Below are 13203 nucleotides of genomic sequence, written 5' to 3'. Positions count from 1 at the left end.
TTTCTATCTCTATAATACTACACAGATGATCTCCTAGTCCTATGCTGGGCCCAATAGGACTACTGTGTGGCTCTGAAAGTTAACTATACCCTTGCCAGTTTTCAAATTTCTTAAATAGAAATTATCATTTTAAGTGTATGTCTACACTTGAAAGAACAACCTCAAAAGTGATTTCTCAATACACTGCTTGAGAATTTACTGATGTTTGTATAGTATTGGAGATTAATCTTATATAATGTACTCTAGGTTATCTATTGGATGATATTGGAGAGAAAGGGAGATGTGTGTTGAAGTCTGACTGTCCCTGTGAATCTGGTGGAAAGGTATATCAGTCAGGAGAAGTCCGCGAAGGTTCTTGTGGTTCTCTGTGGTATGTGTGTGCCTTTTGTCTATATTTTATTGATAGTGAAATAATACTAATATTTTAGCATAACTTGAAATAATTCCCTAACTCCACACTTACACTTTTCAGAAACAAAATTCAACCTCTTGGCATTTTCTGTGTTTATGTTCTTTCATTTTTTGAGGAATTTTTGTGTGTTTCATGTAAATATATTAGATTTCTGTGTATCTTTAAAAGATAATGTTTTTAAGGAGCTGAAATAATGTTTTGAATAGTAAACCAATTGCTGGTTGCAAAACAGAGGAAGAATACTACAAAATTATAGTTATAATAATGAAACAATAATTATGCTAATTTTCAAGAATATTTTTAAAACATACAATTACAAACAACCCTTTTCAAATAATTTTTATATGAGGTTACATAGGTGAAGCTATATTTGATTGAGAGTGGATTTTAATGTGTCAGAGATAGTGTAGATTATTTCTCTTTTAGTTGAATAACTTGATTCTTACTTTTAAGTTCAGGACAAAACGCTGACCAGAGAGCTTTCCCTATCCCTCATTATGACTTTTCTCTGGAACTCAAAATATCTGCAGGAATTCAAGGGACTTTCTAGAAATGTACTTTGTCCTTGTGGGGAAATAATCTGACTCAATGAAAATTAATGTATCATTTTTATTGTAATATTTTCTCAGCAAATAGGCAATGTATTATGTATATATTAATAATATACTAATATATGATTAATTATTTTATATTATAAATATTTTAATATTTATTTATATGATCTATAATATGATACTATATAATATATAATTATATAATTTATAATAAATATTACAAATATTTTATATTAATAATATTAATAATTATGGAAATAATGATGTATTAATAATATATTATGGAAAACAAGAGCTATAATTTATTGAATCTATATAGCTATGCTGTTCAAGAGAAATATAATGTGAATCACAAATATGATCTGCATATATAATTTAACATTTTCAGTTGATTATTTTTAAAAAGCACAAAGAAACAAACAAGTGGAATTAATCATAGTCATGTGCTTTACATATGGGCTTCCCTTGTGGCTCAGTTATAAAGAACCCATCTGCCAATGTAAGAGATGCAGGTTTGAGCCCTGGGTCAGGAAGAGTCCCTGGAGAAGGAAACTACAATCCAGCCTGGGAAATCCTATGGACAGATGAGCCTGGTGGGCTACAGCCCACGAGGTTGCAAGAGAGTCAGACATGACTTAGCAACTAAACAACACCACTTTACATATGCAAAATATTAATATTATCATTTCAGCATAAAATTATTATGAAATGTTGAGAGGATTTACCATCTTTTTCAGTATTAGTTCTTACAAGTCTATGTGTATTTTACATTTACAGAAGATCTCATTCTGGCCTGACAAGCCACATTTCACATAATCAATAGCTATATGTCTCTTTATGACTTCCCTGGTAGCTCAGATGGTAGAGAATCTGTCTGCAATGTGGGAGACCATATTATACCGGGCAGAGCAGGCAGAAGTTATTTTGTTCAATGGAATTAGAACTTCCCTGGTGACTCAGCGGTAAAGAATCGCCTGCAGTGCAGGAGGTGTGGAGACATGGATTCAATCCTTGGGTTACAAAGGTCTCCTGAAGGAGGAAACAGCAACCCACTCCAATAATCTTGCCTGGTAAAATCTCGTGGATAGAGGAGCCTGGCAGGCTACAGTCCATGGGGTCACAAAGAGTCAAACATGACTGAGAGACTAAAAAATAGTACAAAACAAATTACTAAGATACCATTGTCTGAAAGACATTTTATCAAGGCTGAGATGTTGGGAGGGGAATGATGATGGTATAATAAAACTTAACGAGATGTTTAAGTGGTGATTTTTTTCATGTTGTTATTATTTATTATAAAGAAAATGTAATTGATGACCTTTTCATAACCATTACATTTTAACAGCACATGCCAAGAAGCAAAGTGGTCTTGCACTAAAACATTATGTCCTGGGAGATGTAAGATAGAAGGAAGTTTGATTACCACCTTTGATGGCGTTAAATACAACCATCCTGGAAACTGTCACTTTTTGGCCATCCATGTATGTAATAGTCTGCAACACTTGAGAAAACTGATACAGACACCAAATTTTTTCTTACTAGTTTTAAACACAATCTTCATCTTTATTTACTATTAAAAAATAACAAACAGCCATTCTACCATTGGTTGTATATTTCAGTATCTGCTTTGTGTCACATGTTGACATTGACAATCATTATTACCTGTGTTCCTTAGAAATTCTTTGCTAAGCAAAAACAATCAAAATCTTTATTACTATTAATTTTCTAAATATATCAGGAAAAGATTTTCTTTTTCTACTTTTCTTTGTATGTGTTCACTAGTGCCTCAAATGAAACTATCTTTTACACTCCATAAAGTATTTTCCTCTTTTTTCATTATTCCTTTACATTTATTTTTAGTTTTCATAATGTGTTAGTTTTATAATATAACAGTATGATAGAGGTTATCCTTACATTTAAACTCTTTTCAGTATTAAAATTTTAAGTAAAATTTCAATAAAAGAGAGATTCCATTTTGTAGGTTGTGCCTTTAACTGGCATGAGAATAAGCAATTTTACTTAACTTCCTGGTCAGAAACAAAGATGAGTAGAATTTGTGACTCCTGAAGTGAGAGATGGGGACCAGTGTCTGAAAAATGTAGTTACTGTTATTAAAAGTCAGTTTTCCAAATCTCCTTTCCTTTTTTGCATACTCTTCTTATAATCCATGAAGCTAGGGGATGGGCAAAGTGAGAGGGAAATAAATAAAAATATACAGAATATTTGCTTCATATAGATTAGAGATTCCTAAATCTTGAAATAAGAACTGGAAGTCAATATTTGACATGACTTATATTATGGGTTTACAAATTAAATGCTTCTCTCATTGGATTTAAGTTGACATCATGGATTTTCCAGAGAATAAACAAGCTGTGTTACCTTTAAGTCCTATGAGGCTCAGTAATGGAGCACAATTCCCGTAGAGACTAGACAAAAAGTAAAGCTTAAAGAAAAAAAAGGTTAATGAGAGAATCCACAGATCACAGACTATTTAGATAGTCTATATCTTATGCAAAACACTTGGACCATCTGTAAAACTCTTGGCCAGTCCTAGACTGTCCCATGGACTTGAACTAGGTTTCTAGTTTCGGAGCAGACTGATTGAATGTAAGTCTTTTGCATATTAAAAATGCAAATATGTATTATGAATGAATCACATAGTAATAACATATATTCAATGACATTTTAATAAACATTTAATAAGTGTATTTTTTAACAGGATAAAGATTGGTCTATTAGTGTTGAGCTTCGTCCATGTCCAAGTGGTCAGTCAGGAACATGCTTAAATAGTGTTACACTCCTCTTGAATTCGGTAAGTAATCAGCTTCCTAAAGCAAACTCGAGTCAATTACTCTACAAATTCAGAATTTTGGAGGTTGAAAAAGAGAGACTTTACTGTGAAATTAAAACCATAAATGAGATTGATAAAGTCTCTGGGAGACCTGTATAGTTCTAAGGATCCTTACGAATATCAAAATTAACATAGGCACATAACTAAGGTGCTAATTACAGGTCAACCTTTTACACTTACTAGATTATTAAAATCTATGGCCCTTTTAAGAAGACAGTTATATTTGCTTAGAATTTCATGTATTTGGGACTACCACTTTAACTGGAGATGACCTACATAGGGAGGGAGAGTACCTAGCTTGATCTTTGCTACTTACAAGTGGGTTGACCTTTGGAAATCCAAGTTATCTTCTTGGGTTTTAGCTTCCTCATCTACAAATCAGGGCTGAAAAGTCCTTTATAATCCTCCTTTAAGAATTGATATAAGAAATGCTTTAAATGTGTTTAATATTTTAGACATTTATAAGTTAGTCTATTACAGTGAAGCTTTATGGGGAAAATCTCAGGTTCATTTATTAATATTATACTTAGATATATTCATATTGAAAATTAAGATGAACTAACAATATGCTTTGAATATTAGTCTGCTCAAGTTGACAAATATGTGTTCAATAGAGATGGAACAGTCACAAATGACAAGTTTGGAAATCAAGGTTATTATTATTCAGGTAAGTTTAATGATATCATTTAAAATATTATAAACATAAAATGCATTACTTTATTCCATTTTTAGCTATGTTATAAATGTTTCTGTTTTTAAAAATATATTCCATATACAGGCATTTTTAGACATAAAAACTGTTTAACATATTAATTATTGCTATTAATATAAATTATTACTTTAACAGACCAAATACAGATCTTCAATTCATCTTCCTCATACCTTCAAGCAGAAACATACTTTCATGGAAAAATGCAAATTCAAATTTTTCCTGTGATGCAATTGTATGTTTCTGTGCCACCTAACCAATTCACAGATACTGTAGGTAAGTCCTATAGATATTTTTTACATTAATTTATTTGTTTTAACTGGAGGCTAATTACTTTACAATATTGTGGTGGTTTTTGCCATACATTGATATGAATCGGCCACGGGTGTACATGTGTTCCCCCGTGTCAAACCCCTGTCCCACCTCCCTCCCCATCCCATCCCTCTGGGTTGTCCCAGGGCACTGGCTTTGAGCGCCCAGTTTCGTGCATCAGAGTTGGACTGGTCGTCTATTTCACATATGGTCATATACACATTTCAATGCTAATCTCTCAAATCATCCCACCCTCGCCTTCTCCCAGAGTCCAAACGTCTGTTCTTTATATCTGTGTCTCTTTTGCTGTCTTGCATACAGGGTCATTATTACCTTTCTAAATTCCATATATGTCCATTAATATACTGCATTGGTGTTTTTCTTTCTGACTTACTTCACTCTGTATAATAGGCTCCAGCTTCCTCCACCTCATTAGAACTGACTCAAATGTGTTCTTTTTAATAGCTGAGTAATATTCCATGATGTATATGTACCACAGCTTTCTCATCCATTCGTCTGCCGATGGACATCTAGGTTGCTTCCATGTCCTGGCTATTGTAAACAATGCTGCGATGAACACTGGGGTACATGTGTCTCTTTAAATTCTGATTTCCTTGGTGTATATGCCCAGGAGTGGGATTGTTGGGTCGTATGGCAGTTCTATTTCCAGTTTTTTAAGGAATCTCCACACTGTTCTCTATAGTGGCTGTACTAGTTTGCATTCCCACCAACAGTGTAAGAGGGTTCCCTTTTCTCCACACCCTCTCCAGAATTTATTGTTTGGAGACTTTTTGATAGCAGCCGTTCTGACTGGCATGAGATGGTACCTCATAGATATGTTTTTATTTCCAAAGCACTAGTGTAACCATCTGTTGTAATTTTCAGTTGTCTCCATTAACATTAGACTGTAAAGCATTTTAACTTAATCTTTCCTTCCATATTGCAGTAAAATAAGTGAACATACAGTGTAGATAGCTTTATTTATTACTAAATCTATTTCCTAATGGTTTTCAACAATTTAAACATCTTAAGGTTTTTAAATTAAGGATTTATTGTGAGATTTGATAATATATGCTATATATCAGTTTGCTAATATGTTACTAAAACTGACTTGTGGAAGAATAAATGCAAATATTATAAATCTCTTGAAAATCAATTTCCAAATACAAGTTGTTTTACAACTTGTCTTTCTGCTCATAGATTATCTTTCTTTTACTGAGGTTTTCTATTTTACTGAGGTATTCTATTACAGAAATCAGTTTTTACATACTGTCACAAATATCAAACAAAACAAAGAAACCTTGGCAAATTCCACATTTACTCATTTAAAACCATCTAAGTTTTTGCAAGCTACTTTTGCTTAACAAGTGAACATTTTTGACTTATTTATACATAGGCAAAAAAATGTAATTCAAGGGTCAGAAGGGTCCAGATAAGAAAGGCAGATAGCTCTTAACATGATTCAGCTTTTCACAATGAAACTGAAAATGTGCAGTCATAAGCTTTCTACTTTAGGCATGCTTTCTAAAGCCTTGTCCAAGGAGGTTAAGTTACAGCAACAAACAGGAAGAAAATAATATTCATTTCAAATGGTGTTTCAGTGCTCCTGGAGTTATAAATGGCAGTATTAACTTGATGTGTCATGAAATTTTACTCATCTGTATAAAGACTAACCAAGACATACTCTCATGTGGCTCATGCATGATTTGATTTGAGCAAAGAACTGAATGTGAATCCAAAGATGAGACGATGCTAACATTTGTTCTGTGCTTTCTACAGGGCTCTGTGGTTCCCACAACAACAGAGCAGAGGATGATTTCATGTCAAGTCAGAACATATTAGAAAAGACCTCTCAGGCGTTTGCTAGTTCTTGGGAAATGATGCCCTGTCCTAAAGCTAGCACTGCTTCATGCATCAGTATAGAAAAAGGTAATGTTTATTGAACCTCAAACTCTGTAATTAGATATTTGTCACTGGAATTATAAACTTATTCTGGTAATAATATGAGACTACTAGATAATCCGGTGTTCAGCTAGTGTTTGTCAACTTTTTCAGTTTTAGAGGGAACAGTGGAGAAACAATTTGACTGGCTGATGACTCTTAGAAAACAAGCTTCTCATTCAGGAATAGATGGAGGAAGAGACACTTGTCTTCGCTACCCATTCTTTTCCTCTGTATACAGTTTTCTCCATAGTTTTAAAATGATAGGGTTAGAAGAGACTTCACTCATCACTTCTGTTATTATTATTTCTATTTTATATAGTTGTAGAAAGGATCATTTCTTTGAATAGCGACACTCACCCAAATTCCTGAGACACTTCACGGTACAGCTGTAGTTAGATCCAGGTCTCCTAACCACTGCCATCATGTACATTAGTTATACCAACCCCCAAATAGAGACTTTAGTGGAAAAAATGCACACTTATATGATTCAGCTTACCAAGGACTTTCATACATATTATTGATAATTCAATTTATTTCTACAAAGAGTGGTGAAGGATGTGGATGAGGTTATTATTCCCATTCATGTAGATGGTGATAATGGAGATTTAGATAGGGTGTTCTCAATAAGGTGTAATCCAAGTGTTTTGAGTCCCAGTCTTTCTCTAATTGTTCCTCTAGTGTCATTGATTTTAACATATGCTTCGTTTTATGTTGCTTCTTTCATAAATGATGGAATGCAATGGAAGGTAAGTTAAAATGTATTATAATGAAATACTAATTTGTTATTTCTTAATTAATCTGCTTACTTGAAACAAATGTCTGATCAGTTTATAAACTACCGAAGTGACTCCTTTTGAAGCTTCATTTATTTGTTTTGATTTAAAAGATGAGTTGATAAATGCATTAACATCAGTATGGTAATGCACATTTCAAGGTTTTGTCATTATTTTATTTTGTGGGTGTTGCAATGAAAATAAAATGAGAATAGGTAAAAAAAAATATATATCTCATAAGAAACCAAGCCAATTTATGTTAAGCAGACTATACGTTAATACTTTTGAGAGATGACTATTTCAATTTTCAGTGCTTTAAATATAACTTAATAACATAAAATACAGAAAATTAAACAATAATAACATGCTAGTAATATTTACATAAAAGCATTGATACCTGGTTGCAAGTTTGTCCAAATTTTAAGAATAATTGGCCTCAATGTCCTTTTAATAGGTTCGGTCATTGTCCTTTATTGCTTTTTGGTGACGGTCACTTTTAAAAGTCAATCAGCAAATAGTTAAAAAAAATTCTAGCAATGCTTGTGCTAGGCATGGTCATCATCCTTGAGAATTTGCAAATCACCGAGCAAAACATTTTTGACTTAAATGTTTAATGAATTGTTTTGTGAATTTTCTCTTCAATTAATTTAACAGAAGACTATTGATAAATCTACCTAGTATCAACTAAGAAGCTAAATGAAGTTATTGTATTTTAATTATTGATAATGATTGTCATAATTTATGACCTTCAGAAACACTGATTTGACCTTCTGGGGTGACAGTACCGACCTTTCATAATTTAACATAAATATGTATTGCAAACTAAAGTTACCTAAATAATCTGGTTTCCTTATTCATATTTTATATAGAAATTGCACTTCAGAAAAAGGTTAACTGATTTAATATAAAAGTCCAAAGCTAATAAAGATTTGTTTCTTATTATATCATGCTTTTTTGCATACAGTGATAGCAAATTATAGCATAACACTTTAAAAACCAATTGTTTTAATAAAGACACAAATCAGAGGATAGTTTAAAAAACTTACACTTTCTCTTTTAATTAAAAATTTATGATATTTAATCTAGTGTTGGGTGCATTAATTTTCTTTCAGAACGGTTTGCTGAAAGGCACTGTGGAATTCTTCTTGATTTGACTGGTCCTTTTGCTTCTTGCCATTCAATTGTGGACCCTAAACCATATCATGAGGTATGTGAAGGTCTAACATTAACAGCCCTTTTTGAGAAATATTTTTATAATACTAAAGGAAGGAAGCATTAGATGTTAAAAATGTTCAAATAGCAGTCATTTTCAGTAGATTAAGACATACATTTAAGTTTAAATTGGATTATATTACTTTATTCAATTGTTAGATATACCAACTCAAAAAAGAGGGACTAGAAAATAATCCCACATGAGGAAAATCTTGAATAAGTTTCTCTAAGTTCTTGGAAAACTCAGTTAATATTTGATTTTCTAATTTGCATATTTTGAGACATAAAATAATTCCAAAAGTTTCAAGGACAAAATATTTTCCAGAAGAGGAGTGGCTATAAACTGTTTTGTTATACCAGTTTATCTGTTCTGAATATTTTCATAATATAAATTTGTTTCTTATTTTAAAGGAATGCAAAAAATACACTTGTACTTGTGAAAATAGCCAAGATTGCCTGTGTACAATTTTAGGCAACTATGTGAAAGCATGTGCTGAGAAGGAAACTTCCATGGTAGGATGGAGAACTGGGCTATGTGGTAAGCAGAATAGAGGCTTTAGATAGCTCTCCTTTCTTCTCAGCTTTACAACAGGTGTGTGTGTGTGTGTGTGTGTGTGTGTGTGTGTGTGTAGTTTGTTGCTGTTGATCAGTCGCTCGGTTGTGTCTGACTCTTTGCAACCAACCTCAGGGACTGCAGCATGCCAGGCTTCCCTGTCCTTCACCATCTCCTGGAGCTTGCTCAAACTCATTTCCATTGAGTTGGTGATGCCATCCAACCATCTCATCCTCTGTTGTCCCCTTCTCCTCCCGCCTTCAATCTTTCCCAGCATCAGGGTCTTTTCTAATGAGTCAGTTCTTCACATCAGGTGGCCAAAGTATTGGAGCTTCAGCTTCAGCATCAGTCCTTCCAGTGAATATTCAGGACTGATCTCCTTTAGGATGGACTGGTTTGATCTCCTTGCAGTCCAAAGCACTCTCAAGAGACTTCTCCAACACCACATTTCAAAAGCATCAATTCTTTGGTACTCAACCTTCTTTATAGTCCAACTCTCACATCCATATGTAGTTTAATTTAGTATGTAGTTTAATTTAATGTGTAGTTTAGGTGCGTGTATTTACAAATTTGTATTTGGTTCTTTCAAAGATGATTTTCTTTATTTTTAAATAATGGCAACCCACTCCAGTGTTCTTGCCTGGGAAATCCCGTGGACAGAGGAGCCTTGCAGGCCACAGTCCTCAGTGTTACAGCGTCAGACATGACTTACTGACTAAACAACAACATGTTTGTTTAATCCTTGCATATTGATTTCTTGATTTATTTCTTATATCTTGATTAAATACATTTATATTTTAATAAGACCAGAATATATGTGCATTTATATTTAAATATATATTTTTGTTCAATTTTATATGCTGAAATTTAAATAATGTTTTGACTTCTACTGCATTTTAACTGATAGTCAAGTATTAGTAACTTATTTTGAAGAAATAAATTAGTAAATTAGGGAATCAGTTACTGCGTTCATCCTTTGGGGACTTCCCAAGTGGTCCAGAGATTAAAACTTTGTGCTTCTGATTCAGGGGGCACAGGTTGGATCTTTAGTTATGGAACTAAGATCCCACATGCCATGAGACCAGAAAAAAATCTTGCTTTGTTTTAAAAAATTTTTACCCTAAAGTCAGACAGAGAAAGAAGAACATGGTATGTTATCACTTTTAAGTGGAATTTGAAAGATAAAACAAACTAATGAATGTAACAATAAAGAAATAAATGAACAGATATAGAGAACAAACCAGTGGTCACCAGTGGGAAGGGTGGAGGAAAAATATAGGGATTAACAGGTACAAACTATTGTATATAAAATAAATAAGCTACAAGTATATATTGTACAATACAGGATATATATCAAATGTTTTATAACTATAAACCAGAATATAACCTATAAAATTTTTGAATCACTGTGTTATACACCTGAAACTAATATAATATTGTAAATTGACTATAATCAGTGAAAGAAAAAAGTGAAAAAATCTTAGAAGGCTGATAAATACTTCATTGAATGAAAAAGAAAGCTACTGCATTCTTCAAATGTGACTTCAGAAAAGCTTTTGGGAAATGCATCTCTCTAGATCATACTTAATACTGTATAGCCAATTTCTAGTCAATCAGTAAGGTCTAAGTTCACCTCCAAAATTACTCTCAAATCCATTTATATATTTTCATCTCTGTTGCCACCAACCTAGTTCAAGAGCCATGATTTTTCCTATTGGATGATTGTAGTAGCTTCTTTCAATATCCAGTCTTGGTTCCCTCTAATTCAATTTCTACAGAGAAATCAGTATAGTCTTTAAAGTAAAACCAAATAAAACTAGCCTGATCATGTGACATTTCAGTCTAAAACAAGTCAGTGGCATTTTATGGCTTTCAGGCTAAAGACCAAACTGCTTACAAGGTTTATAGTTTCTATTCTCTTACTTGCTCTTTGAAAGAATTCCCCTCTCTTCTAACTTAAGTTGTTCTCCAGATATAGAATTCCCATCTTCAGGCTGTCTATCTGTCCCTCCTCTTCACCAAGGGCAGGTTCCCAGCTATACACATTCAGAGCTTCCTATTTTGCTTTTTAGCACGTACCACGATTGTCTTTTCCCGAGGAATATAAGCTGCCTGAGAGCAATGACCTATCTATCTTGTGTATGGGCTTGATCTCCAGCAGAATGTGTCGACATTAGAGCAGTGTCTCAATACTGACAGAAAAAAAGGACAAGTACCTTTTCCTTTATTATTCATAGCTCAGTTATGGTCAATTCACTATAATACTGTAAACATCAAGTTGAATTAAGATTACTAATTACTCTGGATATTTACATGCTGACCATATTTTCCCTATACCAACAGATCAATCTTGTCCTAGTGGCCTAGTTTTCAAGTACAATGTAAAAACCTGCAATAGCTCTTGCCGATCATTATCAGAGAGAGATAAGAGCTGTGATATGGAAGGCATTCCAGTTGATGGATGCACTTGCCCTGATGAAATGTACAAGAATAATGAAGGAAATTGTGTTTCAAAATCTCAGTGTGACTGCTACATAAATGATGAGGTCGTGCAACCAGGCAAACTCATCCATATTGATGACAACAAATGGTATGGAAATTCCACATATACTTGTTATGACTTTAAAATCAAGAGACTTTGCTTTTCAAAGAAATAGTCTTTTGCTTGGATGAAATCTTCTTTAGACCTGCCACATTTTAAATTTTGTATTTCTCATTAAAGTTTAATATTACCTGGAGTGTACATTTCACTGTAATGGCCATTGCTGATATAGCCCACTCATGTTTGGTTTTAAATGACAGTAGCAAAATATTCTAGTAGCTGCTATGTACAGAGAATGCAAAGCAATTTCATACTCAGGCAATTCCTAGTTGTCTCTCAGCATTTATCATTCAACCAACAGTTATTCAATAAATGCCTACCATGTGCCAGGCTTTGTGCTAAGCACTGGAGTTGCAAAGATGAGTGGTCGTTGTCTTGGGCTCAGAGTAAGCATGGTGCAGACTATTGCAAAGAGGTTTATAGACTATCATATGGTACTAGCAAGGGCCAGTTGCTACCTCAGGAGATTTAAAAAAGAAAAAAAGAAAAACACAACTTCTCAAAAGAGACCAGCATTTCAGTTTTCCTCAGGGATGAATCTTTTTCCTGACAAAATTGGAGTGTGAAGAGTGACTTCCAGTCAAGGAAACAGAATGCAGTAATGTAGGAAATGCTTAAAATAGTATTGTACATGTCGGTTGTTGTTACACAAGATTGTGCTGGAAAAGAAGAAACTAACCAGGTCATATTCCAGAATTTAAACTTTGTTCCAGGGTGGTAGGAGGTATTGAAGAACTATAACTTTTTGTGATGGATAAGGAGGTTGTGATTCCTACAGTTTGGGCAAAGTAATTTATCTACATTTCTAATTTCATGAACAGAAATAGCAATTCTTAAAGACATAACTGCAAAAGTGAAGCAGTCATTCCAAAAATCTTTGGATGCACCTTCTCTCTTTTCTTTAGTTCCATGTCGATGTATGGCAAAAACCACCACAAGATTGTAATTAGCCTCCAATTAAAACAAATTAATTTTAAAAAGATATCATTTAGCAATGAATAATAATAATTTGGTCATTTTAAAGGAAAGCATATGTAACAACTCCTTTTAATCAACAAAGTACACAGAACATTTGGTTGGGATTTAATTAACGATTACTTTCCCAGTAAATGCTGGAGAATCGGTAGATTACCTGTTTAATAAAACTTAGGCTAGCACCTCCAAATTATGGATGGTGTTAGCATTTTCCTGTTTTCAATCTGTAAAACCTCTTCTTTGTACTACTGTGTGAACTTGACTGTTCTTTGCTTGCTCTCTGTCATGTCTCCGGTACTGTCACTG

Source organism: Dama dama, chromosome 3 (assembly GCF_033118175.1).
Source record: "Dama dama isolate Ldn47 chromosome 3, ASM3311817v1, whole genome shotgun sequence".
Lineage (NCBI taxonomy): Eukaryota > Metazoa > Chordata > Mammalia > Artiodactyla > Cervidae > Dama > Dama dama.
Note: the sequence above shows the minus strand (reverse complement) of the source record.